The following is a 26,457-nucleotide window of genomic DNA, read 5'->3' as shown; positions in this document are numbered from 1 at the left end:
CATATTGCTCTCTCTTCTCTGCACCCAAGCACGTGTCCCTTCCCTTGTTCATCCTGGACCTGTCCTGGCTGTTTCCTCAGTGTGAAGTCAGACAGCCTTCTCTTAAGTCCTTTTTTCCCTCTTCCCATCGTTTCCAAAGACCATCAACACCCCATCCTCAGGCAGCTGGGAGCAATCAGAGGAGGAAGAAGTCTGTCACACCCCAGACATCAAGGACTACTTTCAAATGTTGTGTGTCCACATGAAAACAATTTGTCCCTCTTAAAGCCCTCTGGGCTTGGGAGAAAAGGACATTGAGATGTCACACTGCACTGAGGGAACACAAGATTGACCAAGCCCTGGATGATCTGCTCTCCAGGCTTTGTTCCCTGGCCAACTAGCCTGGTATTGCTGCTATCCTTCTTGCTTTTGGTGAGCATCAAAGTGCTTCATGTGCTCCTTTCTCTCTTTTCCTATACCAACACGTTTGAAGTGTTGTACTACATCAAAGAAAAGGTTGCCACAGGTTTTTCACATGGGCATAAAAATACATGTTCATTTTGCTTTCTTGTTCATGGCAGATCTGTTTTGACTGTTTTCTTGTTGTTTTCAGAAAAAGTGAGCCTGAGGCACTGAGCTTGCATGTAGAGTTTTAGCTTGTGACAGAATTGCTGTTGTGTCATGAGGAACCGAAAAGAGGTGGTTTTGTTAAATTTAATGAGAAACAATGCTGACATGCGTGCCTGTAACAAGCATAGCTTTTAAACTTGTTTTGTGATTTTATTGTTTTCTGGTTTAATGGAAAAAACAACATATTTCTCTGTTCCATTTTCACCCACACAACACATTTCCTACTTCGTAATCCTCTTTGACTATTGTGTGGTTTCGTATAGGCTTAGCTGGCTGTTTTGAAATTTTTCCCTCTTAATTTTGGAAAATGCTATGCTCATATGACATAAATGTGATGGCTGAACTCTTCAAATGTGTGTTGAAGCATTTATGGAGATTTCTTCTTGACTTTTAACCTTGTTCATTTGCATATTATCTTTATTATTATTATTATTTTTACAATTAATTAGACTGGTGTTTTTTTTGGCCTTGGAATGCCAAAGGTTTTCTGCCTATTTATATCCTGACTGAAGTACTGGAAGTTTTGTGATGCAGAAGGCAAATGATCATTCATTTTTCTTGGTAAATCTGGTTGGACTTCTTATTTTGACTCATCTGGTGCAAGCTGGTCTGACTTCACTGAAACCAATAAAACTACATCAGTTTTTGTCACATGAAAATCAAGCTCTACAGGAAAAATGTACCAACAACTTAGAAATATTAATACACACTGGCATAAGCAGGGACCTACACGTAGAACATGTATACTTGTAACACATACATTTATTTTGGCATGTTAAAATCTTTTGTGGTACATGAATGCCTCTAGCACATGGCATTGTACTTTTCTAAAAGCTTTAAATATAGTCCTGATTTAACTACACTTACCTTGCTGAGTTTCTGCCTCAAAAGAGCAAAATATGCATGTTGACGGTGTGATTAGTTCAATCTGAAGACTTCCTGTTATTTTCACAGATGATAAAAATTATATTTTAATCATAATATTTTAGTGGAGCAATGGAACGAGGTAGTTTTACTCGCCAGATATGTTTTCCTCTTTGCTCATATTACTTCTTTTTAGTTGTTGAGTGAAATGATGACTTTGAAAATGAAATAGGTTTCTTTAGAAACGTATTTATGCTATATAGCACTGAAAACCTCATCAAAAATGTCTTTTCTATGAATCTGAGCTTTGTCTTTTACATTCTATTGCACAGTGAGAAGCCTGCATACCAAATGTGAAATAAGAAAGTAAAAATAGAGTTCTTTTGCAATAGATTAATCTGGAATCATGGTGGGAAGAATGCTTTCAAACTCTGTTGTAAAATTAACTGAAAGTCTCAAATAGATGACTTAGAGTCACAGATTCTGACTTATGTGCATGTCTGCATAAACTCTAGTGTTATAACTATATTCTAGCAAATGTAAATTTGATTGCATTCTAGGTATTCAAAGTATTTTAACAGATAAGATGCACAAAATTATCAAGAAGTCAGGCTTATAGTATCCACGGAAATTCACAACTTTATTACAGAAAGACTGATCCAATTGCTTCCCAGTGGTGTTATTCCACTGATTGGGCCCATGTTCCTTGTTGCCCCAGGATTCAGTTGTACAGGATATGGAAACCCATTCTTGAACTGTACAAGCTTTGAAATAATGTAGAATAGTTTAATTTTTACAGAGGTCTGTGGTATGCTTGGGAGGTTTGGATATAGCTTGGACAGCTATCAGACAGCTTCGTTTCTTCTAGTCAGCATTCCAACATGCCCTTCTGCGCTACTGTTGGGAAGGGCTTTCAGAATACTTTGGCTTTATCAACTGCATACAGATTTCTGTCTACCAAAAAAAAAAGAAATACTCTGGTTATCTACAGTTGTGTCACACATCTTTAAGCAACCAAGGGGCACACTGGAGACTGAAACGAGACAGATGAAGACTGCTCGGTAAGTGGTGAGGAGGAGAGGAAGGCGTGCTCCTCTGCATGGACGTACCTAAGCCTGAACAGTTTTTGTTGTGCTTAATCCCATGGCAGCAGACCTGACACAGCAGGGTGTACATGCAGCTGCCACAGGCACCAACACTGCTGGTGGACACAGTCTTCTCTTTAACAGGGCAAATTACACAGTACAAGCTGTGCTCACTATTAGAGAGCAACCTCACCCCTCCAATTATCTCCAATTTCAAAAATTCATGAGCTATCTGAAAACATGCAAAAATAAGTCAGATTAGTAAGATTGCAATGTTGTTTGGTAATACAGAATCTGACTTTAAATGGCAGAGGCAGCTTAACTGTGTCGTACAGAGATCAGTGAAGGCTAATATACATTACCAAGAAAACAACGGCATGTTTGGATTTTTTCTTTAACTGAAGTGGCTGATTTAGTTTGCTTCAATGCATCCTGAGGTGCACAGTTTAAAGAAATGAGACAGTGGTGGAATTGTAATCATTTTATAAAGTCTGCTTCAATTTTCTTAGCCCCACCAAGTTACAGCTGTGGGCTTTTAAGACAGAGAGCACAGAGTCCTGCTGAAGAACATCTGAGACTGGAAATAATTCAGTGAGCATCTTTCTGGCATTTTAAAGAATATCAGTTTCTGAGATATTTGCAATCAAAACTGTAAGATGACACTGATTAGTATCCACTGTATCTTACCTTTCAAATCAATGGTGAAAGATTCAGACGAAAATGAAAATTAATGAAAGGCCTCTCTTGTGGTTGTTGTCATTAGAAAGCAGATGAACAAAGGGAAGGTTTCCAAGGTGATGAGTTTACCTGATCTTTTTAAGGTACAGAGCCATCATTGCCTTACATCTCATTAATTTCTACTAAACAGAATTGTTAGTGTGTAAGAAATTCAGGGTAGAAATGTCTGAAATTGGGCACCTGCAGTCACTGGTGTTGAAGCTGGTAGAGAGCTTCTTGGACAGAGAGCCTACTTGTCTGCTACGCTGGGCAACACCTCATCTAAACTGATGAAAACTAATTCTTCCTCTGGTATAAACCATGCAACTTCCTGCTAACATTCAGGAGTTTTCCAGCATCTCATTCTCCTGGTGGTTAAATCTGCTCATTTCCAGTCATATTTTTTCACAGCCAATGTTTACTTTGTGCTTAATATCTGTCTGCATGGATAGTCCAGCCCATATTCATGACCACACCAACATTTGATATGCCTTGCTTCACTATGTTAAAGTCTCTGGTTACTCAAAACTTGAGTTTTCTCAGAGAATCTTTGATTCAGAGGAATACCAGACCAGTCTTCAGTACCAGCCTCTGTACCCTGCAGTACACCTGACATCCATCTTGCAAGTCTAGATAAAATACTAATTTAAGTCCAGTCCTAAATATTTGAGGTGAAAGCCCTCATTCCATAAGTCATAAAAATAAATATTTCTTATCTTAGAAATCTGAAATTCTGGCATCATATAAAAAGGCCCTGCAAGCTGAGCTTTGGGGAAATACTGACAGGAAAATGTGCTAAAATTGACTAAATTAAGTACTCAAATGTCAGGAAAGTTCCTCAAACTGTAAATATTTTAGGGGAACTGGTATAACTCCTCTGTTACCTTATTAATAACTGCTGTAATATCCATATATATATTTCACATCCATATAATATATTCATTTTTTCACGAATACATTTAATACAAGACACTTTCTCGTACACTGATGTTACTTTTTCTTTTTTTTTTTTTTTTTTTTTTTTTTTTTTTTTCCCCCTATGGCAGCTACTGCAAAGAAATGAATCTATATATTGTTGATTCAGTATTGAAATAAGTTAGAAAAACGGTTTTGGTTTGGCTTTGGATGTACAATGGAAGAAATGTTAAGTATGCTATTTAACTTAATAAAAATAATATGCAGGGGAACATTTTCCTGCAACCCAATTTAACAGACAAATCATAAATGAGCTTCATTAACTAAGCCACCTAGAAGCATACAGCACCAACAAAGGAGACAGTTGTATGGAAACTAGATGAAAAGTAGGGAGGTCCTTCAGTGAAAATGAGAGAAAAAGTGTGGAATCTTGAAAAGTAATGTAGATTTCACCACTGAAAATTAGATAATATTTCTACCATTGTGGCTCACATGTAAGAAGGCTGGAAAGGAGACTGATGTATTTGAGGTGTTGTTGAAAATGTCGTCTGTGTATCCTGGATAAATAAGATGATAAATGAAAGTGGAAATCAGGACATTCAATTTCCTGGTCCCTTCAAGTTCTCAGACGGAAATATCTTAAGAAAATAACAGAAAAGGGCAACGGTGGGCCACTGTCAAATAGGATGACCAGTAAGTTATAGATATGGAGTTCCAGTATGGCCGGCATGTATGTTAGGTATGGATATTTTACTTCATATTTTGAGCTCATCTTGGATACGATCTGGAGCTGGAAGCAGGGATTTGATTGATGCTCACGTTCAAAATTTTAAGTATTGTCAGTATGACAACATATACTTTGAGTAAGGTTTTGAGAACCATTAGGTCTTACAGCAAGACAGTGTATTGATTTAATTGAAAAAATATTTACTAATTTAGCTATACCCTACCCATGCAAGCTTTCCTCTGGAGCATCAAGAGACAAATTAATTTTACATCCCTTTCACAAGTCTTTGGCAATTTATATATACAATGACTGTTCCTTACTGATAACAAAAGCATGTATCTTGCCATGGAAAAATCCAGCACTCTCTTGGTTCACTTACTGTCAAAAGTGGCTAGACAGCAACAGACAGCAGCACATGGAAAAGTCCCCTGCCTGAAAAGAATTTAGAGTTAAAATTTCTGCTCATTTTGTGCTAGAACTGGTTTCTTTGGACCTCAGCGTCCCTTTCTGATGTCATGCCCTTGGCTTTATTCACAGAATAACCTACAAATAGAAAGTCTTACCTCAGCATTGGAGTTCATAGATTGAAGAAAATCTACTTAAACACCATTGTTAAGTAGGGCAGAATTTCAGCCTTGCTAAAATGGGATTTGAGAAGAGATAATGGTAGGAATTAAACCTCCTTAAGGCAGTATTAAAGGCAACTCAGTTGAAGGGAATTATTGGCATATAATTGTTATATGTGTCTTTGGACCCTAAAACTGTTGAAAAGTTAAAATAATAGTTAAAGTACAATTAATTCTCTTAGAGCCAAAAGGATTTTCATATTCTGCCAGCAAATCTTATCCGGTACTTAAATAGCCTCATTAAGAGAAACAAATGTCCTGAAACCTCAATAACCTATCAAAAGATGAGTTATCAAATGAATTCTTAAATTCAATAGCAAGAAGCATGATAATTCCCATAGTATAATTAGCTGAGAAGTTGATATATTGCATATTAGAAATAATGGCTATGTCTAATCAGAATGAGTTCTTCCTCATATTTTTCCATTCCATTAAAAAGTGAAGTACCGTCAAACTAATTATGAATGTTGGTAGGCTACAATTGTGAAATGAAGAATAAAAGACAAAATTAATTAGTCATGTTAATGAACCTTTAATTTCATTTATATCCTTTTGGTCTTCTGGGAGGAAAAGAGATTCCCTACTACTGCAAGGAATAAGCTGTTCATTATTATTTCCACCTCTTCTCTGCAGAGACTAGATTTTCATTGCTTTTCTTGCTTATTTATCTGGAAGAACTATTTCTCCTACCTGTTAATGCACAGAGATGCAAGGTTCCTATCAACACAAATACCAGCAACATTTTACTACGGTTCTCTGAAGTGGACCTTGGGGTTTTGGAAATGTACTTTCTACTCTGGAACCCAGTGGTGGCTACTCAAGCTCTTTTTCTGTGCTGAGCCTTCTCATACTCCTTTGACAGAGGAGTTAGTGTTTAATCCATTAAATCACTGCAGGACACAGATTTATGTTCTTCTCTCCTAAGAGAGAAGCTTAGAAACAGCTTCTTCTTTTTTATAAGCAGTGTGCCAGCCTCACAGTCTGCTGTGTTTTGCATGCTTTCCAGGCCCCAGGGCTGCCTTGGTCTCTTTTATGCCCACACACAACTTTGTCAAAACCTGTGCCAATGCCTGACCTCCAGCAGCTCTGAGCCAGCAGGGGAAGCACTAACGTGGTAGCACAACGCACACGGGTGTATGGGGACAGACATGCAGGGGGAAATGATGGGACCTGAGCATGAGCATCTCCTGCTGTGCTGCTCTACTGTGGAAGGGTTCCAGAACAGGGTCAGCCATGCTGTGTCTCAGAGAAAAGGGATGGAGCAGTTTGTAAGCAAAAGGAGTTTGTTGCATGCCTCCAAGGGCTTTGCATGTGTACAAATATGCTTCAAGTCTTCTGCTTGTAAAAAGAGCTTAGGAAAGATTTGTCAGTAGTTAACCATGAGGATATAAAAGAGAGAAGTTCAGTTCTCAGGTGTCATGTGCTGCCTGGTTGAGCTTTTTGCGTGTCATTATGAAAGGCTTGGATCAAAACTCTTAATACTCAGTCCTAGGCTTGAACATGCACACAATCAATTTACATGACTCAAAGGCATTTGATGGTGTTAGTAGGGTCCTGGGGCACCCCCTGGTCATAGCCCAGCCTGTGTGTGAGTAGAGAGGTGTCCTGGGAGCAACATGAGAGAGGACAGAGTCTCATGAGATGTTAGATGCCTGTGGAGCATGACAAAGGTGGTGCAGCCAGCATCTTCCTGCCAGGACACACCATTTCCTTTTCGGGCAAAGAAAAGCTTTTCCAGGGTTGTATTATTGAACCATTTAAAGGGTGATTTCACTACACCTCACTTCAGCATGACCTCAAGAACAATGTCACTCAGTGAGTAAAAACTAGGAATTCAAGCTGTTTAATTCCTTCTGTACCCCACTCTGGTGAGATTGCACCTCAAATACTGTGTTCAGTTTTGGGCCCCTCACTACAAGAAGGACATCAAGGCCCTGGAGTGTATCCAGAAAAGGGCTACGAAGCTGGTGAAGAGTCTGGAGAACACGCCTTATGAGGAGCAGCTGAAGGTTTTTTAGCTTGGAGAAAAGAAGGCTCAGGGGAGACATCATTGCTCTCTACAACTACCTTAAAGGAGGCTATAGTGAGGTGGGGATCAGGCTCTTCTCCCAAGGACCAAGTGATAAGATGTGGGAAAATGGCCTTAAGTTGCTCCAGGGGAGGTTTCAGTTGGATATTAGGGAAAATGTCTTCACTGAAAGGGTTGTGAAGTATTGGAACAGGCTGCCCAAGGAAGTGGTTGAGTCTCTGGAGAGCTTCAGGAAACATGTAGATGTAGAACTTAGTAGCATGGTTTAGTGGTGGACTTGGAAGTGCTATGTTAACAGTTGGATATGATGATCTTGGGGGTCTTTTCCAAACTAAGTTATTCTACAGTTTTACAATTCTGAAAAAAAAAAATATATATATATAAATAAATAAATTAAAAAATAAAATAAAATAAAATAAAAAAAGAATTAACTCTAGTATACATGCTTACGAATTTATAAATATGACTTGAGGAGAAAACAATCTATGTGACATATAGTGAGGGATGTGAGTAGATTCCAAACTTTATTTCTTGCTATTCAGCACTTTTTTCCCTAGCACTCAGCACATAGAGGGAATGGGTTATAAAAATTACCTGGCATAGAGCACAGCTTCCTTCTAACAAGCCCATTTTTTCCCATGGAGTGCTGTGCTGAGGCCAGTATTGCTTCTCTTTATACTATTTGTCGCTAAGAAATTGTATTTACAAAAAGGAACGAATAAGACTTTTCCTCAACTCTGGGACACCTTGATTTCTTGCATTAGGGAGAGCTTCAGCTCCTGTAAATGAAGTGAATTTAAAATGATGCCTAAATGAAAGGTTCTGTCTTCTGTGATTCTGTGATTACACCGAGTATCGGAGGTTTGCAAGAGGAAGAGTGACTCTGAATGAGAATTACTGAGCCAAGTACACAGAGGCTGCCTCTATTGTGGTGAGTGCAGCAGAGACAGTGACTTCTCATGTAGAGAATTACCTTAGGGTCTACTGAGGTAGATCTGCCCCTCCTGTGTGTGGAAACGTGACTACTTTGTTTTCTTCAGCAGATGCTGACCTTTTGTGTTAAGAACATCAATCAGAGACCTTAGAAAATGGATTCATAATTGCACTTTTCAGGTATGAGACACTTTATAATCAAAAATGCAATTAATTACTAATCCTTTCAAATCACACAGCATAAAAAAAATAGCAGCAGAAAATCATATAACTGCTGTAAGAAAATAAGCTGTGGAAACGGTACTGTCTGACCTCTTACTCCTTTTGCGTTCCAGATTCCTCCAGAAGTCAATGGAGATTTGGTATTTTGAAGGATCTTGGGAACATTGGTTATTACTTGCAAATACACAGACATAGCAATTGTAAACATATCAATGAGTGAAAATTACAACAACAACAAAAAAATCCATTCTGATAATTCATGTATTTAAATGAATCTGTCAGAAGGACAGGACTATTTTAATGTACTCATCTGAAAGGCCAGCTTTCCCTGTTCTACCACATAATTTTCATAAGAACTTGAGGCTGCAGCCACAGACCGATCAGGAGAGCTGATTGCAGTGGGATTTAATATGCCAGTTCTAACCTTGGTCTACTTGGCTCAGGTACCCATGGCACCAAAAAATAAAATGTCATGGCTTATAGATGCATGATCAGAACCGAGCTGTGTAGATGTACCAGATGGAGCTTAGAGATCACTGCAGTGATCTCCATTGCATTGCAATGATACCGCTACTCCTGTCCTGCAGGCAAAACTGATACTCTAAAAGGGTCTTATCTCACAGATATATTAGAATACTAATTACACATGCAAAATAATAAGAAGCTACAGGCAAGATAAGGGAGACACTGAGGGAGAGGGCTCCTTAATAGACACAATCTAAGAGGAGTTTGTCAAAAGAGGCCTTTGCTTCCAACTGATATTTTTTACTTTCGGAAGAAATTTTAAAGGTAGTTTTAGGAAGAAATGGGATCAAACATTTTCTTCTGTTTTTCCGACCCAGTTCCCAGGAACTTTTCATACTGTCCTAATGTTTGATAATGACCTTGACATGTCCATGGGTCAGTGGAAGCATTCTGGGGGTAACCACAGAAGTTTGCAATCTGTAAGGACCTCCCCCAGAGCTCTAGTGAAGAGCAGAGCAATGAGAAGTCCAAGAACTTGGGCTACCAAGGCCTCCAGCCTCATGGAGATCCAAAAGGGATTGTGGGAGGCACAGAAGTAAATGTTTTTGACCAGAAGTAATTTTTTTTTTTTTTTTTTTTTTTGACCAGGAGTAATGCAGATACTTAGGCCTGAATCCACAAATCACAGGTCAGTATCAGCCTCCCAGATGAGGTTGCAGGAAGCCACCAGGACATAACAGTGCTGAGTTCTGACAGAAACTGTAGTTTTCTGAGTCTTCTCATCAGAACACTCCAGTTCTCCACATAAATGTCTTAGACATAATTCTTTTCACTTTCCACAAATATTCAAGTACAAAGTGATTGCACAGACTGAAACTTAAACTGCTACAAAGCATGAAGAAAATAACAGATTTATGAGCATGTATGGCAAAAGGAAGTTGATTCAAAGACTGACACTCCCATCAAAACTTGAGACACTTGACATCTGAGTTGCCATTTTGGATCTTACAAAGGTGCTGAAAACTGCTTTTGTCTATATTTGAAATGAAACCATAGTGATTTCACACAGTTGTTCTTCAGTACTTGAACATTAGTGTTAGATTCAACACCTTTTAAATTTCTGAACCTTTCACTGAACTTAGAGTTTACATACAGGAACATGTTCAGGTGTATTGTGTTTACATGGCAAGGTCTGAAGTAGTGGGGGTTCTGCAGGGGTGGCCTTTATGAAAGGAGACCAGGGACTGCCACATGTCTACTTTTGGCAGCTCCAAAATGAGCCCACTGCTGGCCAAAGGTGAACCCATAGAGAGCCCCTGCAGGAGCAGGCCCCGGGCCGGAGCTGCAGCCCGTGGAGAGGAGCCCCCGCAGGAGCAGGGGGTCTGGGGGGAGCTGCCCCCACCCGTGGGGGACCCGTGCTGGAGCAGTTTGCTCCTGGGGGATGGATGGACCCCGTGGGATGGAGTCGTGTGGGAGCAGTTCCTGAAGGGCTGCTGCCTGTGGGCAGCCTCCGCAGGCTCAGTTTGGGAAGGACGGCATCCCGTGGGAGGGACCCCATGGGGAGCAAGGGCAGAGAGGGACCATGAAGGAGCGGCGGAGACAAAGTGTCAGGGACTGACCGCAGCCCCCAGTCCCCACACCCCTGCGCCACTCGGATAACTCTGAAGTGCCAGCCTGGTGCCTGCTCCTGCAGGAGTCTCCATGTGCTGCAGCCTCCTCCAGGCCACATCCACCTGCTCCACCGGGGGCTCCTCCAGCCATGGGGGGGCTGCAGCGTGGAGATCTGCTCCATGTGGGACCCATGGGCTGCAGGGGGACAGCCTGCTCCACCAGGGGCCTCTCCCTGCACAGCCCGCAGGGGAACTGCTGCTGCCTGCCTGCCTGCAGCACCTCCTGCCCTCCTGCTGCACTCAGCTGGGGACTGCAGGGCTGGCTCACACCCCTCTCTCCCAGCTGCTGTTGACTAGCAGTTATTTTTCCCCTTTCTTAAATCTGCTCTCAGAGAGGTGCAAACAGTATCACTTATTGTCTCTGGCCTACAGTGGGTCCTTTGAAGCCGGCAGAAACTGTCCCTTATCTAACTTGGGGCAGCAGAACAGAAGCCACCCCTACAGCCTCCACTACCAAGCCTTTGCCACGTAAACCCACTACAGTAGTCAATAGTGAGACACATACAATAAGTTTTTTTATTAAGTTAAGCAATCACCATTTGAAGTAGCAGAAAACTGATAGTATAATATTTCTTCTACCTGGTTACGTGTTAACTACTCTGATGAAATTGATGCTGTTTGTCAAATGCAATAAAAAGTCAATATTTTCACCACTGTGCCAATAAAGGATATGAAACAATCATTTCCAAGGTCTTGTTTACAACTTTTAAAATATAAGTTATGTAGCTTGGCAATAAAACACCTCAGATTTAGTAGTTCTGCTTTGAAATTTATGTAGATTCTGGTGAAGTCATTTTAAAAGATTTCTTGGTATAAAGGAAAACATAGTGTTTTAGTTTTATGTTTATATAGCCTTGTTTAACCCATCCAGATAAAGTTTTGCATCTTATCTATGGAAATTTGAAGAGCAAGATAAAGTTTTGCATCTTATCTATGGAAATTTGAAGAGCATCATAATTTTTTTCTTCTTTAACTTGTGGAAGAAAACTTGAAAAGTTAACAGCTACTCATAAAGGGAATTTCATTTCAGTATCCTTTAAAAGGTTACTTCTCCAGGATACAAACTAGTATATAAATGTCAATTAAGTAATTAAATCATTACATAAAATGTGAAGTAAAAACAAGCCAATCTATAAAATTAATTCCCTGGAAATTTGTGACAACAAGAAAACAAGAGTACCTTTTTTTTTTTTTTTTTTTTTTTTTCTTTTTTTTTAATAATCATTAAATCTAAGATAATAGACACATGCATCTACAAAAAAAATGAAGGCTTGATCCTATTAAATTTTAGGCATGACATTAGTGTGATTTTATTTTATTTTATTTTATTTTATTTTATTTTATTTTATTTTATTTTATTTTATTTTATTTTATTTTATTTTTTTGGGTAAGGACTAAACTAACTCAAATTTTCCAACATGATCAAAATGATGCTCAAAGATGATCAAGTGATAGACCAAACATATCATCAAAGCATCTGCTCAGGGTTCCACAGATAAACCTCTATTCTTGAATCTTACAACACTTTGTTTGCTTCTGACAGTTTTGTAAACTCCTCAGAATATTTTCTGCTCTTGCTTTTGTCAAAATTCTGTAAAACCATTTCCAGTAAGCCTTTGACTCTTGTGTGCTTTTCCTTAAAAAAGTTACAAAACATACTTACGTTTCAAAATCCTTAGTGCTAAAATCCCTAGAAGGTGTAAAGTGTATGATTTCATGTCAGAGTTTAATACTTTACAATTTACTGCCCAGTTCTGTGTAGTAGAAGGCTTCATGTCTATGAACAAGACACTTTGAAGTCAATGTGAGAACGTATTTTTTTTGTACCACATGGCATGAATGTCTCATGCCTCAGAAAGCTAAGGTTAATTTATGACTTTCTGATCTCTATCCATTTTTTTTTCCACACAGTAGAAAAATTAAGGATCCTGGCAGAGAATTTGCAAGTTCTGCAAGTTCTTTATAACATCTAAGTTTTAGTTCTTTTTATGAGAGAACAAAACACTATATTAAATACTATAGAACACTATATAAAACAACATTAAACAAATGAAGCTTCGGGAGTTTATGTAACTAAACAGATGAAAAAACACCAACAAAACAAACAAACAAACAAAGAAACAAACAAAAAAACTAATCCACAACCAAACAGAAAATCTCCGATACCTTTGATGTATTACAAGACCCGTATTTACACCTAACAGATGAAAAGGGAATGTTTCAGGATGAGAACAGGTGGAATGGAAACCTTTAAATTAAATACAAAATAAATAAATAAATAAATAATATTAAATTCAATTCTTTTTCCATTGGTTTGACCCTGTGAAAAGCTTTTGTTCCTTTCTCTGGTCTCCATCATTCAAAAGTGAAGGTTTGTACTTCTATGTGGACAATAGTGTCTTCTTCCATAAGAAGACGTAACTTGAGTTGCTAGACAGGAATTTATAGTGTTAATTCTCTTGTGGTTTGATGAGCTAATAAAGGATGACACTTTGCATGATACCAGTTTGGTCTGACATCCAAGTTTGACTTGTAGCCTTCTAGCAGACCGTTGCTGGAGAAAAAAACCTTGTGTACAGAATCAAATAGGAAAATAATGATTTCTAGTTAAACACAGTTTTGTGTTTGGCCTGTGTTTGCATCAGCATTTTGAGTATGTAGCTATTAGACATACGTTTCAAAGACACAACAAAGACATAGTGTGTTCTCTGGGCTGTGCTGTCTAAGCTTTCTGTGAATGTTTTGTAGTATCTTTACTAGACAGAGAAGTCATATTAGAAATATCGGTGATATTAATAAAGTTAGTGGTATAACTGTACAAAAGATACTACCTGTTTAGAGAAAAATGCAAAAGCAGTATTGGTAAAGACTGGGGAGTATACGGCATGTTTTCTTATGCATATTTTTATCAGGGAGAAAACAAACAAACAAACAAAGATTAGCACATGTCCTACATTTTTAAAGACAGAACACAGCTGATGAGCTGAGTCCAGGAAGAGAAGTCACTACTGTCTTGACTGTTCCCAACATGTCAGAGAACACAACACTAGCTCTGCTTGTTTGGTCTAGCACAAGGAAGGCTGAGTGGATATGTGTTGTTCTCTACACTGTTTCAGGACGATAAATATCACAGCAGAAAACAAAGGTATTTAAACCATATGCCAATGCTGGCAGGAGAACGTGTGGGTAGAACTACACTTGAAGACCATAACATTGGCAATTAAAAGGAAGTTCCCAGTCATTGGGTGAGAGGGAGCATCTGGCCTGCTCCACTCACAGTAGTGGCCCAAATTCTTGGTAATAGGCCATTTCCTGAGAATATATATCTGACAAGGCACTACACTACCAGTAGGATCATCTGTTTTCTCATGCTAATCCTTTATTCCATAACACTGCAGAAAGCTAAAAATTACTTTTTTTTTCAATATTCATATAGGTGTGTTTATTTTGTATCTATATTTTTATGTGTTTATCTTGGTTTCCATAACATTAACTATGAATTTTTTAGTTGACCTTTAGGATGTTTCTGAGTTTCCCGTTGGCTGCATACTTGCAAAGCAGAGAAGAAGCATCTTAAAAGATCCTCAGGTGTTCTCTTGGCATCTCATGCTGTGCCACCTCTTTCATATAGGTCTATAATTTATTCCTGGTGTTGCTTGATTGCCTACAGGGATAGAAAAAGTGAAATCTGCTTTTTTTTTTTTTTTTTTTTTTTTTTCCTGATTGCCACTATCTGTCTGTTGCTGTATGCAAGACTTGAACCATTTCAAAGCTGATAAACCACTGTTCCTTTTTACTTTCATCTTCAAAGGCCTCCCATATGCTTCCTCTGCTCTTCAATGTTAATGGCAGTAATAATAATAATCTTTTCAAATATGCTGCATAGGACTGTATTAAAAACAACAACAACAAAACAAACAAACAAACAAAAAACCTCTATTTTGTTCTGGTTATTTTAAACCAGATAACATACTTTATTTTTCAAGTCTGGATAAATTTCAATTGAGAAAATTCTCTCTACACCATCCTAAGGAGAGGAAGTGGAATGGGAAATGCTGGTCTCTTCTCCTGGGTAAACAATGACAGGACACAGGGGAATGGCAAAAAACTCTGACAGAGGAGGGTCAGGCTGGGTATCAGGAAGCACTTATTTATCCTGAGGGTGGCCAGACTTCCCTTCCCTTCCCTTCCCTTCCCTTCCCTTCCCTTCCCTTCCCTTCCCTTCCCTTCCCTTCCCTTCCCTTCCCTTCCCTTCCCTTCCCTTCCCTTCCCTTCCCTTCCCTTCCCTTCCCTTCCCTTCCCTTCCCTTCCCTTCCCTTCCCTTCCCTTCCCTTCCCTTCCCTTCCCTTCCCTTCCCTTCCCTTCCCTTCCCTTCCCTTCCCTTCCCTTCCCTTCCCTTCCCTTCCCTTCCCTTCCCTTCCCTTCCCTTCCCTTCCCTTCCCTTCCCTTCCCTTCCCTTCCCTTCCCTTCCCTTCCCTTCCCTTCCCTTCCCTTCCCTTCCCTTCCCTTCCCTTCCCTTCCCTTCCCTTCCCTTCCCTTCCCTTCCCTTCCCTTCCCTTCCCTTCCCTTCCCTTCCCTTCCCTTCCCTTCCCTTCCCTTCCCTTCCCTTCCCTTCCCTTCCCTTCCCTTCCCTTCCCTTCCCTTCCCTTCCCCTCTTCAATACCTACAAGAAAGCCTTCCTTTTCCCTACTGACAGAACACTGAATAAGAAAACAGAACAATCCTAATATTGATCCCACTGATATTGTTAAGACAAACCCTTCATATTGGATAAAAGTTATCTGTTTTGATAAAAACTCATTTTTTTTTAATATCAGTCAGTTTCCAGAACTGTAGCACTTCCTCTGTTGCCCATGTAAAAAACAATCCATGAATGTTTCTTGTCTTGCACTGTAGCAACAGACAACCTAAGATCACTTCAGTATAATCTGATTTCTATTTTTAAAAGATCACTGACCTTCTAAACACAATATTGATTAACAGTCATGGTTTATCTGTGGGGGAAAGCATTTTATAGATGCTTTCTGAAGGGAGCATGGGAAGAATAGAAGAATATTATGTTTGCAGTAGTTGTAGAGAAGGCTCAGTGGGACGGTGCCAGGAGAGCTGAGTAGGCATTAGGAGAAGTAGAGGACTGGGTGGGAGGAACTAGGGGATGTAAAGTGTGTGAGGTTTCAGGTAGTCTGGTGGTGCTTTGTAGATCTTCAGGGTGAGGTCTGCTGTAAGTGATTCACTGGCCAGTTTTGGTAATGACATAAGGGGCCTGCTGGCAGAAGTAGGGGCTGTTTCTCCTTTTCCTTCTGCCCCCTCATCCATCTTCTCCAACCCAACTCTTCTCTGCATCTCCACTTTCACTCAACGTGACTGCATCTTTTGAAGTAGCAGGGAATGTTTCTGTGTCCCTAAAAATGAATTTGATGCATCTCCTCATCCTGTTGTGCAAGACAAGGTACTGATGACTGATACCCAGAAATATTCTTACTATTGTAAAAACTATAAAAATAAATGCAACTGGAGTAAGTCCAGTATGGTTTTCAGTATGCAATTTCATTGCTTATCTGCCAGTCAGAATAAAGTGAAACAAGATAAAACATATAGAAGAAGAAATAAAAGAAAGGTCCTTACATGCCTTCTTTGCCTTTTAGAAGAGTGATGAGCAGGAAGATGAGTGCATGAGTGGGAAGACTCAAAGTTGTTATGTTGTTAAAATGAAAATGTAGTGAAGTGTATGATTGCATAGCTTTGTTTCCCTGTTTATACAATTCACTTTTTATATTTTTCTTTACTTCCATTGTCATTTGCTTCTGTATTCAGTTTATTTTTTTTAAGTAAAAATACAAAATAATTTACTTACATTTCATTTATAAGAGAGAAATTTATATTGCAAAGTATTTTGTTCCTTTATTCTTTATTTTAAAAGCTATTTTAATAACAATTACTGAAAATGTCAGTTCTCACGCTATGAGGCAAACCTACAATGCAAAATGTTTTTAATTCTTTCAGACTTTTACTGATCTGGGAAGAAATAACAGAAGTATATTAAAATTACAGAAAATATCTACTAAAGTAGGAAATTACTTGAGACGTTAAACAGAAGCAGATAATTCTTGATAAACTTACAAAAAAAAAAAAAAAAGTTGTTTGTGCCTCCATAGCAGGCTAGTTGATGTGGACTGGGGCAGAATCTGCACCTTTCAGTCAAAAGAAGTTATTCTGTAGATATCACTATAAGAAAGGAGAAAAACAGGAAAATGTCCTTGCTAGTAAACTGTTTTAGTAGTTGTTTTAGTCAATTTTTGTCCACTGAGAACCAGGCCAATGGGTACTACAAGTGACTAAATGTCATTTATATTCAGTCAGAATAGCACTGCTTTAGTAACAAGCCTCCCAGCTCTTCTGGTTTAGAAATTCAGTATTGCTACACACAGAGCCTGAGTCAGGGTTTGAACGATTTAAAATCCAAAGTCACTGCCAGCCATCATGGTGGATGTGGTCAGATTTCCTTTCTGTGTGACAGCCCTTTGATCACAGCACTAAAGGTGGCATGATGATATTGCTTGCTCATCCCCTTCTGGCTCCTTCTAATGTCGTCATCATCTGAAATACATTCTACTTTATGGAAATCAAAATGTTGTCCACAAAAAATAACACATAACTGAGTGCATTTTTTCCTTAAACTGCCTGTGTAAGTCTTCCTATTTTATTCTTCATCTACCTTTGCATTTGATTGCTAATGTCCACATTTCTTTCTGATAGTTTTAATTACAGCCTTTTGCCCATTTGAATGGGTAAATGTTTTCTTCTATGGGAATTAATGAAGTTGGTGACTTCTATTACTTTTCTGACCAACTGGGTTCATCTTAGTCCAGTAACAACCAGGACCTTTACAGAAACCTTCGTTCCCAGTAATTTGTCTGTCAAATTGCAGTTCTGGGAACAGCCTGACCTGGTCAAACTTAGAGCATTACACATCACACCTGTCATGGGAAGATGGCAATGAAAGGCTGCTGAAAGCCATCTCCTGAGGTTGCAAGAAATTAAGTCCAAAACAATGAAAAGGCTTAAAAACATACCTCCTTCCCGCCCCACAGGTTTGGCCATCATCTCTGCTTGCTGTAGGCTTCTAATTAATCTTGTTTTTCCATTAAGCTTTTGGCTTGGATCACCTTTAGAAAGTGTGAGAGCAATCGCTCATAGGTTGCATGGCAGGTCACAGAGCCAGCTCTGAGGGTCGCAGTGATCTGCTGAATGCAGGGACCTCTTAAAGCTTCTGAAAACAACTGTGTTTTGGTGTCATGGTGAGACCAAAGTCCCTCTCAAAACCTTATTTTCCTGCATCATGCCCAATTAAGTTAATGGATCTTTTGTCAAAGTGTTTCCATCCTTTCCCAAAGGCCCTGTTAGCCTCCTTTGCTTTCTGCTCTACCAGAACAAAACAAGCACGGGATCGGGTGCAGTGCTCTGAGCCCTGGGAAGGTGCCCAAGAACCTACCCCCATTCACTGTGACCTCGTGACTCCCTTCTGTAAACCCAGTGAGATGCAGGAGGTACCCAGAAAAACAACTAATATATTACATAATTGAGTGAAGAAACAGAGAAGCTGGATTCAAACACGGAACTGATTAGTTTTATTGTCTCTTTGGTTCAAAGTTACAGATCCTGAAGGCTTGTTAGGATTATAGATCGATGGTGGATTGAGGCAACTGTGATGCAGTGATGTTTATTTGCAAAGGCTACACTAAATCTCCTCTATTTTTATTTTTTTTTCTTTTTCCTGAAGGGAGAAAAATTGAATGACAGGAGCTAATCCCCTTGCTCACAGTCCCAAGCCATTTTTGTCCAATAGCTGGCTAAAAATCTCTGCCTTCAGGCTGATGCTCTTTTTAGGTGTAATCCAGCTTTGCTTTTGTCTGTGCTTATGTGTGGGTGTGCTATTTCTGTAGCATTTATTCTTCTTTCCAAGATGAAAGCACACTATATTTCCAAACACATCCCAGCAAAATATTTGCATAGGCATTTCCTTTGTTTCTGGTGCTGACAAGGACCTGTGGTTTTGTTTAAGACTGCTCTTCTATAGCAAAAGAACTCTCAGTTTTCTTCCAAGCACCCTGCCACTGGCACCTCCTGATTGCAGTGATGCTGATTTTGTTCCTCCTGCAGCCATCCCCTGGCCTACAGCTTGCTTACCCCAGTTTAGCTGATCCTGCTGGCTGTGAACAGAGTATTTATGGATAAATGCCTACAGCACACAGCAGCATGATGCAGACACACATGACCGAGAGCACACCTGACTTAAGTTTCTCCTGGGTGACAAACCAGAAGCATGAAGCCAGCTCTCTGAGTCTTTGCATGCCTTTATGAATACCAGGCAAAACATTGTCTCCCCTTCCTGTTTACAGCAGCGCTTCAAACCTTCTGTGCTTCTTATCACACCAGGAATGTGGTGCTAGACTACCCTGCATGCAGACTGATACTCTGTGAAAGGGACCAAGTAGCAAAAACATGCACAGAACCTCGCTGTGAATACGAAGGGATGGAGTGAGAAGAAAAAGTGAGGTTGGGAAGGATAGGACAGGATTCTCTCTCTAGCCAGGGAGAACGTATTTGAGAAAGTTACCAAAGTTCAGGCTGCATGTTTTGATGCATCATTCCAGGAATCTGCCCTCTCAGCTCTTCCTCTGCAGAAAGCATCAGTGGGATAACACTGCCAAGGATCTCACTGAGTAGGATGCAGAACAGCAGCCAGGATTTTCCGTGGGATGTACCCAACAAGTAGCTGAATGGTTTTACCATTCTGCTCGAGTGGCTTGGTATGTCAGAACTGCTCACCCCCTGAGTTGTTGCCACTATCACTGTTGAAACACAACTTACTAAGTTATTTCAACTTGTGCATCTGTGGTGTGCTGTGCATCTTTGTGAAAGCTGGATAGAAACCTGTCTTTCAACCCTGTGTTTGAGGGGATTTTTCAGTGTTACTGTAAGAAGAGGTTTTCTTTCTCTATTCTACCTTCATCTGTTTTCTCCCCTTCCTACATTCAGCAGGGCAATACACATAGACCAGAAAAATATAATAAAAGAAGAAAAGACATTCCACTCTGCACTTATTAAAAAATCCCATATGCATAGTACAGAAGGGTTCTCTTTAATGGGGTGTATCTGGCAAGATTGTTTATTTTTTTTCACTCATACTCCTCATCACTATTATCATGTAGCTCAGCAGGAAGTTAAAATAAAAGGCATAAGCAGAAGTAGCAATAGTGAGAAAAACACTTATAATAACAACAGTTTGAAAAGTGTTTTCCAAAGTTAGTGCACTTTTTAAAATGAGAAAGTTAAAAGTAAAATGCTTTAGGAGCAGAAGCAAAGTTGAATCTTGCTGCTGATATTAATGAGTTGGATTTACATGAAACTTTCATCCAAATTTTCTAAACTCATTTTTTTTTTTTCCAAATGTAAATAATATATGTGCATATTTCTCTAGATATCTTTTCAAATCATATTATTAACAGGATACTTATGTGCAGGTATGTAAGAATGTAGATTATTTACATTAATTTAACAAATGCTGATTATTTTGGATTAAGTCAGATTACTGACGTGGTTAGAAATCAAGGTACTTACATATGTAAGTGCAAATATGGAAAGACTGATCCCTTTTTCCTGTAAAATCCATTTGGTATTGTAAGTATATGTGAACACCCTAATTCCCTAAATTCCCAGAACATCATCCAGGGCAAAAGGTCAGAACCTTAAAATTGTCAAAATCGGTGATATCTATTTATTGCACTTGGCAATGTTTTGATTTCCCTTTGGTAGCTGCTCATTTAGCACTAAAGCAAAACTGACTCTTAATCAAGCCACAGCATTAGCTCTTCTAATTACTCTGGTAACAGTTCTAACCCCTGTGATCGAACTGCTTCTGGAATGCAGTAAATGATCTAATTTACTGCTCTCTTGAAACTCAGAGCAGAGCACACCCTCCTTACAAGTTCTCAGTTGTTGTGGTGCTCTCCATGAACAGTTGGAAGAGACACAAAAAAACTTCACTGCTATGACTTCTTGCTGGGGTGGATTAAATATGGGTGAAGTATTTGAGCAAAGCAAGTATTTATTAAATATTTTGTTGAAATGTTAGCTGATAAAGTAAGGAAGAGAAGTGAACAAACATTGAAAATTACTAAAACTTCTGTACTTCTTGATATCATCTCTACCTCTCTTTATTCCCAACATGGTGGAAAATATGTGCATTATCTGTAGATAACCTGTAGTTAATTTGTAAATCACAAGAATATTTGAAAGTCACAAGAAAAAAAAATAAGGAAGGAAGGAAGGAAGGAAGGAAGGAAGGAAGGAAGGAAGGAAGGAAGGAAGGAAGGAAGGAAGGAAGGAAGGAAGACAAGTATACTCTAAAGTTTAACCACATTTAGATTGCTTTTCACAGGTAACTTCCAAGAGAATGGAATTGATGAGAACTGTATTTTCCAGGTTGTCCGTCTTTATAGCAAGGCAAACTTTCCTCCCAGGGCATTTTACTGCTTAGATCTGTCCTGGTTTCAGTTAGGACGGAGTTAATTTTCCTCCTAGTAGCTGGTACTAGGGTGCTATGTTTTGGATTATGTTGAGAAGAGTGCTGATAACACGCTGATGTTTTAATTGTTGCAGAGCAGTGCTCACACCAAGCCAAGGACATTTCAGCTTCACCCTGTCCTGCCAACGGGCAGGCTGAGGGTGCAGCAAGAGCTGGGAGGGGACAGACCCAGGATAGCTGACCCCAACTGGCCAAAGGGGTATTCCATACCATCTGGGGTCATGCTGAACCATAGATAGGGGTGGCTAGCTGGGGGGGTGGGGGCTGGACTGCTTGGGGCTAGGCTGGGCATCAGTCAGCGGGTGGTGAGCAATTGCATTGTGCATCATTTGTTTTGAATACTATTATCATCATTATTATTATTATTATCATTATTATTTTTCTGTCTTATTCTTTACCTCAACTCACAAGCTTCACTTTCCTGTTTCTCTCCCCCATCCCAGGGAGGAGGAGGGAGGGTGAGTGAACGGCTGTGTGGTGTTTAGCTGCTGGCTGGGTTAAACCACAGCAGATCTCAGCCTCACTGAGAGCACTCATATGGAGACACAGATAGGTAAATAGCAAGGTGGAGGTTTGTGTCTTCTTTTGTCTTTCTGACTCCTTTTCTCAACATCAGTAATCAATGAATGGAACATCTCTGGTGGAAAACAATCTGCAAGCAAACAGTACTACTAAGTTGTTGAAGTAAGATTCCTATCCATTTTCCTACAAAACAAACAAACAAACAAACAACAACAACCAACCAAACAACTTTGTTCTACCTCCAATAACAGTTTTTTAAAAATTAAAGTTCTGTTTGAAATATCAACATACACATATAAACAAATGTATGTACTAATGTGTTTTTCTTATACCACTTTCTTCTTATTTCTTGCTTTCTTGCTTTCTTGTAGCTAAAGGGGTTTGGAAGGCTTGCAGTAGTGTACAGTGAAGATCACTGGGTACCTTTCTGATTATACTTAGCTGTATCTGGCCTTGATACCCACTTTCTTAAATATATATATATATATTAAATTGCTGATGGAGACATTTTAAGTTAATTGTTAACATTTTCAGTTGATGTTACCCTTGAAAACTTAATAGGTTATTATCAAAATCTCCACTACAAACCATATCTATAAAACATCATGATGTGCTGCATGATCTTTACTAAGATGTAAAAAACAGCTGCATGATCTTTACTAAGATGTGAACAACAGCCTAAAAAAAAAAGCTGTTATGTGTGCCCCAAAGCAAGTTTATTTGCTTTACAAAACCAGTGAATTATGCTAGCCACGTTTAAGTGCTATCCTCAGGGAAAATCTGTAATATTTCCATATTTAGTGCAGATCTAGGAGAGCAGAAGTCCAGTGTCCCAGCCGGGGACAGACCCATCAGAGTGGCTGCCCTAGAGCAACAGGCAGGAAGACTGCAGTGTCCTCAGCATGCTCAGCAATTGACCATGCCCCAGTTTTCTGTATTTTATACCCCGATGACATGAGGCTGGAAGCCCTTGATCTCAGTAGAGTTGACATGGTGTTTTGCAGCAGAAACCCCCAGAAAGCTGTGCACCTCAGCTGCATGCAGTTTTGCTTCAGGGAGCAGTATTAAAGAGTTGCTTATTTTCCCATTCTTATGCCTGTCCTTGGAGAAGATGAGCTAGAGCTGTTTTGAGCTTCATTCCATTCCCAATTTTCATGGAGTTATGCTGACATATTTTGATTGGTTTCCATGCAGTTACTCATCCCAGTGTGAGTGGAGAGGCATGACCAAGTTTATAGTGGCTTCAAAAGCTTGTCAGTGCTTAATGATATCCGTTCCATATGTGTTTGCTTTCTGTAGAAATTATCTACAGCACAAACTGGAAATAATCATGTCAGAAAACTGTAAGGATTTTATGACATATTTTAAAACTTTATGTACTGATTTATTTTATAATGCTTGAGTATAGCATGCTTATAGAGTTGAGCTCAGAAACAACATTTGTTATTATGGCTGTCCAAGATGCTCTACTTTGAGACAAGGCATATGACTTAATACTTTTCCTGTCCGAATATATTTTAATAACCAAATAAACTGCTTCAAGGGGTAAGCTAAATAAATCAGTAATAAATAAATCACTTCAGAAAGCAACATCTGGTCCTTTGAGAATAGGATATTTTTGTTAATGTTACTGTTAGATGCAATTCTGATCACTGGTACTAATGTAAATGCTCATAAACAGCCTCACCATGACACTGAACAAAGCATAACAGTTTAAATCAGACATTAAGGCTAAACAGTATTCTAAAGTTATCTCTGACTATATTGCTAGGTTTACTTTGGAATGATTATACAAAACACCTGCCTTGTAAGTTGTGTATTATTAGCTCAAAATGCTACATATCTAGTGAAGCTTGATAGCATCTGGTTTTAAGTCATGCTCTGCATTTCATCCACATTTTCTTCTGAGTTAATTATGACTTTGGGGTTTTTGTATGGGAAGAGGAGGAGCTAAGTGACTTTCCTGATGTAGCCATGTAAGCCAGCATCCTACTACCTCCAGGTTTTGGACCAAATGACAATTCACCTATTCTAACTGTGGTACCTAATGGTGACCTCTGACAAGGCTTCTCCTTGCACACCTCTTGGTGTGCACCAGGGTGTCCCCACTGCAATAAACTGTCCCAACTAGGAATTATTTTTTTTTTTTTTTGTGCCTTGCAGACATTTTGGAACAGATTCTACATGTTATAGATACTTTTTACTTATTATGAATGGTCTCAGACATTAAAACACAGGCTTACAAGCAGGCTGAATGTTTTAGAACTGTAGGTATTATGCATATGTTTTCTGAAGATTTTTACTTCTTTCTTCCTTTAATGGGATGACAGTAATTAGACATGAAAGATATATTGGAGATCTGACTCAGTGCATTTCCAGTGAAAGAAGTGTCTCACAATTATTTTAGTATGTCTTGGATAACTATCATCAAATCCACTTTCTTTCAAAGAAACATTAATATCTCCAGAATGAGGATGTAGCTGGTACCAGTTTGACACAAAATGCATGTGTTTTTTTGTTTACACTGCACTATTATGAACAGAAGTGTCAGCTCAACTCTTCTCCCCTACATCCCATGCAGACAGTTAACATCTCTTAAAGCCAGTACTGTAAAGAGCTCTTGATGAAACCTTCATTTATTAAAACAAAATAAAATCTTCCCATCCTTCATTTGATAATTGGCCTCCCTGCTGCTCTCCACCTCCTAGTGATTTGACTTCTCAGACTGCTTGATGACTAAGTAAAATCATTTACATGTTCTATGTTTTTGAATAAAAACATAAAAAAAATAAGAAAATTGTTTACAAGTACATTATATATGAGACTTCCTAGGAGGAATAAGACTATACATTCCAGACAAGGATTATGGGGCTGTACTTCTATTTGGTTTTCTGAATATGCTTCCACATATTCTTAAAAGCAAGATAATTTTAAATAGTGACACATTAAAGTAAGACTAAAGAGTTTTGAAACATTGAACCTAGAATGAAAATAAATGTCTGCACCAAGAATTTTCATACATTAATGAATACAAAAGGAAAAGCATTATCATAAACCTCTAAGTAGATTAAAATGTTTAAATCTCTTATTTTGCTGTGCTCTTCAATTACTAGAGAAACCCTTACCATCCTCTCTACACATTGACACTGGAGTGGTTTACTGGATGTGAGAGTTGAGTCTAGAAATTCTGTATTTATTGTTATTATTCTGTATTTAGACCACAAAGCTGCTTTTTATAATTATTTTTTTTTTTGAGCAAACACTCTTTTTTGTTTGAGCTATTAGGACAAGCAACAATGACTGAGGCGTATGATGAGCATTTTATATTTATTACCTGGAAAGCAATATGTAAAGTTTTTGATTTTGGAGTGCTGCTGCTCTGTTCTTTCTTGCTTGTACTATTGTGTTTAATTTTGTTTGCTGGTTCCAATTTGTGTCCTGGTTTTTCTTATCAGTTTCTTTCAGCCAGATCAAGCACTGTATCTCCACTGTGTTTTGTCTGAGTGCCTGTAACTTGAATTCTAACTCACTCTGCCATTGTGAACAGCTCAAAAGAAAGAGGGGAAAAATATCCTCCAAAACTAGACTTACTAGGAAATATCTGCTGCAAAGTACCTCTAGCTATCCTTGTGATTCAAAACAGATTTTCCTTCTTGAAAACATGTACGTGTTGATTATTGTTTAGATTTGCCTCTTGTAACAGGATACTGCACACATAAGCAATGTGAAGTGGCAGAGCAAACTTGTAAGGACAGAAAATATTTAGCTATCCCTGGTGGTTAGATGTTTTCTACCCTTACTCTGCCATCAAATTTTCAGATAGACCTGAAACAGTACACTGAAGTTCAGTGAGATGATCACTGAATGTTGGAGTTGCACTGGGGCATAGCTCATTGACTGAAAAAATACGGTTTTGCTAGATCATAGAATCATAGAATATCCTGAGTTGGAAGGGACCCTTAAGGATCATCAAGTCCAACTCTTGACACCTCACAGGTCTACCCAAAAGTTCAGACCATGTGACTAAGTGCACAGTCCAATCTCTTCTTAAATTCAGTCAGGCTCGGTGCAGTGACCACTTCCCTGGTGAGCCTGTTCCAGTGTGCAACCACCCTCTCTGTGAAGAACCCCTCCTGATGTCAAGCCTAAATTTCCCCTGCCTCAGCTTAACCCCATTCCCGTGGGTCCTGTCGCTGGTGTTAATGGAGAAAAGGTCTCCTGCCTCTCGACACCCCCTTACGAGGAAGTTGTAGACTGCGATGAGGTCTCCCCTCAGCCTCCTCTTCTCCAGGCTGAACAGGCCCAGTGCCCTCAGCCGTTCCTCGTACGTCTTCCCCTCCAGGCCTTTCACCATCTTCGTAGCCCTCCTCTGGACACTCTCCAACAGTTTCATGTCCTTTTTATACTGTGGTGCCCAGAACTGCACACAGTACTCGAGGTGAGGCCGCACCAGCGCAGAGTAGAGCGGGACAATCACCTCCCTCG

At 39.2% G+C, this 26,457-nt stretch overlaps 1 long non-coding RNA gene across 1 annotated transcript; it reads left to right on the top strand.

Moving 5' to 3' along the window:
• The first annotated feature begins 264 nt into the window (after nucleotides 1-264).
• Nucleotides 265-10,055, top strand: LOC137848460 (uncharacterized). The gene is made up of 4 exons (XR_011091364.1): nucleotides 265-411; nucleotides 8,285-8,503; nucleotides 8,616-8,685; nucleotides 8,841-10,055. It is a non-coding gene; the product is annotated as an uncharacterized lncRNA (long non-coding RNA).
• Nucleotides 10,056-26,457: the final 16,402 nt, after the last annotated feature.

This window comes from Anas acuta, chromosome Z, assembly GCF_963932015.1.
Source record: "Anas acuta chromosome Z, bAnaAcu1.1, whole genome shotgun sequence".
NCBI lineage: Eukaryota > Metazoa > Chordata > Aves > Anseriformes > Anatidae > Anas > Anas acuta.
Note: the sequence above shows the minus strand (reverse complement) of the source record. Positions and strands in the feature narration are given on the sequence as shown.